General features: G+C 38.2%; 1 long non-coding RNA gene across 1 annotated transcript; it reads left to right on the top strand.

Annotated features, from left to right (window-relative positions):
• Nucleotides 1-2,366: 2,366 nt before the first annotated feature.
• On the top strand, nt 2,367-3,595 carry LOC113898503. The gene is made up of 2 exons (XR_003512669.1): nt 2,367-3,014; nt 3,272-3,595. It is a non-coding gene; the product is annotated as an uncharacterized LOC113898503 (long non-coding RNA).
• Nucleotides 3,596-4,438: the final 843 nt, after the last annotated feature.

The raw sequence follows: 4,438 nt of genomic DNA, 5'->3' as shown, positions 1-4,438 counted from the left end.
AAATGGCACAGCCAAGATTTGAGCTCAGGTGGTCTGGCTCAGAGGCCATGCTTATAACCATAATATTAGACAGACTATCAATACTAATGAAGGAGACATGCTGAAGTTTCTGGACTTATCATTATTATTTATTTATTTTTTAGAAGAAGATTATTTTTAAGTCCAGAGTAAATGGTTGTTTTCTAAAGACTGCTGAGGATCTTCTTAAAACCTTGCTATGTGACAAGCTTACAACCTTACCCAGTAAATCATTTCTATATTTAATGATGGGTCTAAAACTCCTTCCAGAATTAAATCTAGATCTCGGATCAGTCAGTTCAGTTCAGTTCAGTCGCTCAGTCGTGTCCAACTCTTTGCAACCCCATGGACTGTAGCACACCAGGCTTCCCTGTCCATCACCAATTCCAGGAGCTTACTCAAACTCATGTCCATTGAGTCGGTGATGCCATCCAACCATCTCATTCTCAGTCGTCCCTTTCTCCTTCTGCCTTCAATCTTTCCCAGCATCAGGGTCTTTTCAAATGAGTCAGTTCTTCCCATCAGGTGGCCGAAGTATTGGAGTTTCAGCTTCAACATCAGTCCTTCCAATGAACATTCAGGACTGATTTCCTTTAGGATGGACTGGCTGGATCTGGGGCTTCCCTGATAGCTCAGTTGGTAAAGAATTTGCCTGCAATGCAGCTGACCCCAGTTTGATTCCTGGGTGGGGAAGATCTGCTGAATAGGCTACCCACTCCAGTATTCTTGGGCTTCCCTTGTGGCTCAGCTGGTGAAGAATCCGCCTGCAATGCAGGAGACCTGGATTCAATCCCTAGCTTGGGTAGATCCCCTGGAGAAGGGAAAAGACTACCCACTCCAGTATTCTTGCCTGGAGAATTCCATGGACTATACAGTCCATGGGGTCACAAAAAGTTGGACAGGACAGAGTGACTTTCACTTTCAGATCTTGGATATTGCTGTTTAAATACCCACTTTCCTTTTTATTTTCCTTCTTTAATCATAATTGAAAAAAAAAATTACAGCAACTTCTCCTTATCTTCCTGGAACCAAAATTTGTTGAGGCTTGATTAGAAAGTATTTAGTGGTTCATTCTTTTACTTTGGAATCCAGAAAGCACCTACCAATATTTTGGGTATATTAATACAAATTTACCATAAGCCTCACTCATTCCTTGACCAATATCATCATTGGGCAAAATACAAAAATCAAGACATCCTGCAGCAGAGCAAGGGGCTCCATGGGCCCAGGCGTTCTTCCTCTCATATTGCCATTGGGTAATTACCACAATGCTATCCTTGTGCATGCAGACAGCCAGTGATTCTTACATTGCTAATATAGTCTCATATCCTATCTAAACTCCTTTCATGGAATTTTGTGGAGAAGTGATAAACTCTGAGTCAGAGCGTGGGTGAAAGAATCTCCAACCACAAGATTCACTGACTCGAAGCAAAACGGCCATACGTTTTTAGAGTGGCAGAAGTTTCTTACTTAGGATTATTAAGGACTATGCTAAAGAAAGATAAGCAACTTGAACGGTTACTAAATATACCAGGCATGCATGGGGCTGAGATAGGTGGGGTTATGTGCAGCTGAACAAACACGATGACTATTTCTGTAGGGACCCTGAGTGTTTGGCACTTTGGGTTTGATGATGTACCTTGCTATTTAAGGAGTGTGGGAGAATTATCCTATCTGAAGTTCAGAATAGACTTTTCTCTTCAAGAGAAAATTATTTTTAAGTATTTGAATGATTCTTGAGTAGAATATACCTATCATAAAAATTTACAATCTACAATTCACGGTTCCAAGATGAGATCAGAGGGCCACAGATGTAATTGGCACGGTACGGGGAATTTATTTTTTCTTTTCTACAAAAATCTGGTTCTGTTAGAGTGAAAGCAATTTTCAGAGAAATGAATGATTATTGAGATGAGATTACTCATGAGGTATGTGGGGATTATTTGGGTGAAAAAACACTTTTCTTTCTTTCCTTTTAGGCCTGAACCATTATATTTAGATTCATGTTCAAATGTATGGTAGAAGTTATTAAAAGTATTAACATTTAAATGGTTGGCATGTAATTAATGGCTATCAATCTGGTTCAAAGTGCTCTAGCTATGCCTGGAATTATAGGAAGATTTTTCAAGTATTTAAAAAAAGAAATTATCCTGAAAGACAGTGTCTGATAAAGGGTTCAGGCAGTTTGAGTTCATGTTTAAACAAGCATCAGTCAAAAGATTTATCATTTTGAAAATCAATCTCCCTTGTAAAAGATATCTGAGTTGTTTATGAGTTACTGGCACTTTTTTATGAAGCTCCAGTTGCTGCTTTTCTCAGAGAACTGGGAAGTCCCTTTTGATTTTAGCTCTGTTCTATGAACAGCCCTCTACCTTCAGAGAAAGGGCTCTTTTTTTTTTTCCTAACTAAAGGAGTAAAACTAGAGCAAAATGGTGCCTAGACACAGTGGTCTTAATGGAAAGATTTTCTCACACAAGTAGTCTTCATGCCCCAAATCCCATCAGTTACAATGCTTTAGGAATTGGATACCTGGCCAAATGACTTGAAAAGAAAAACACATTCTTTGACTTCGGAGGGATGTATTTTTAGGGTCAGATGATATGAGAGGGGATCACACAGTATCAGGATAGTTGACCTGGGATGACCAATGAGAATAAGCTGAAAAAGCAAAACAGTGGCTTATTTTAAGGTATAGTGAACGCTTTATAGAAAAACAGCAGGGAGCTCAGAGAAGAGGCAGAGAGGGTTCTGACAGGTCAAATCTGGAGAATGTGAAGCCTGCAAGGCACATCATAATTGTAACACAACTGCTTATTTTATACTCTGAAGGTTTTCAGTTCCAAGTGAAATCAATGGATAAATATTTTTTGAAACCAAATATTTTTCAATGACCATTTTAAAGAAATAGAATCATACTCATTTTTGGGGGTGTGGTCATAAAAAAGTTAAAGAACAACAGTGAAGAAAGGCGTTAATCCTGTGGCAGAAAAGAACCCGTGAGTAATTTTTTAAAGTAAAGTTTTTCAACATTATTTGAATTGAACTAATAGATAAAATTAAACTTAAGTGAAACCAAGGAAATAAATGAATTTTAGATGGATTTCTTAATCCCCAAAAGTTATTTTTCATAAAAGGTTCTCTTTAAAGAAAAATATATAAAATTTAAAGATGGATTTTGTGTATTTTAAAAAATGATATATTTCCATTTTAGATGGTAATTTTTTTCATATTTATTTATTTATTTGGCATGCAGGATCTTCATTGTATCATGGGGGAGCTAATTGTGGTGCGTGGACTCTTTAATTGTGGCTCATGGGCTTAGCTGCTCCACAGCATGTGGGATCCTAGTTCCCAGAGCCGGGATGGAAGCTGAGTGCTCCGCATTGCAAGACAGCTTCTTAACCACTGAACACCTGAGAAGTCTCTGGATGGCAGTTTTTAAACAGCCACTCTGAAGATGGGGATTTTATTGTACCACTTTACTTTTCCCTCCCTTCTGTCATAGAGTTAGGGAACTGCAACCAAATCTGGCCTTCTGCTTGCTTTTGTTAATAAAATTTCACTATAACTTGTCCAATTGTTATGCTCAGTTTTTTGGGGTTTTGTGTAGTCTTGCTTTTGAGCTATAGCTGTGAAATTAAATATTCTTGACAGAGGCCATGTAGCCCAATAAATAGTAAAATATTTACTACTTGGCCTTCTTTCAGGAAATTTGTTGACTCCTGTTATTGTTACTTTTATACTATTTATAATCTGCTTTGTAACCATAATTCACGTGCTTTCTGGTATCATTACATTTAAACGGATACAGAGCTCACCATAGCCCTCTTTACCATGACTTTTTCAATTTTGAGTCCTTTATTTTGATTCTTTTCTGAATTTCATCAAGGAGTTTCTTCATTAAAGGTTTATAAGATCTGGAATTTCCTTTTTTATATTAAAAATGTGTGCTTGTTAAAAATTACTTTAAAATATCTTAGGTGGCTATTTTATTCTTTCCTGAAGAACTATATGGGCTTCTCTAGTGGCTCCACAGTAAAGAATCTGCCGGTGAAAGCAGGAGACACAGGTTTGATCTCTGAGTTGGGAAGATCCCTCGGAGAAGGGAACAGCTACGCACTCCAGCATTCTGGCCTGGAGAATTTGTCCATGAGGTCACAAAGATTCGGACACGACTGAGTGACTTTCACTTTCACTTTTCATGACATGTTGACATGCAAAGTCTGAGGACTGATTCCCCTTACCCCCCATCCCCTTTGGGGGTGATTAGCTTTTTCTTTTTAATTTATTTATTTGGTCTTTCAGGGTCTTAGTTGCAGCACATGGGATCTTCGGCATGAAAGACTGTCGATCTTGCAGCATGCAGGATCTTAAGTTGCGGCATGAGCACTCTTAAATTGAGGCATGTGGATCTAGTTCG

Source organism: Bos indicus x Bos taurus, chromosome 1, assembly GCF_003369695.1.
Source record: "Bos indicus x Bos taurus breed Angus x Brahman F1 hybrid chromosome 1, Bos_hybrid_MaternalHap_v2.0, whole genome shotgun sequence".
Lineage (NCBI taxonomy): Eukaryota > Metazoa > Chordata > Mammalia > Artiodactyla > Bovidae > Bos > Bos indicus x Bos taurus.
Note: the sequence above shows the minus strand (reverse complement) of the source record. Positions and strands in the feature narration are given on the sequence as shown.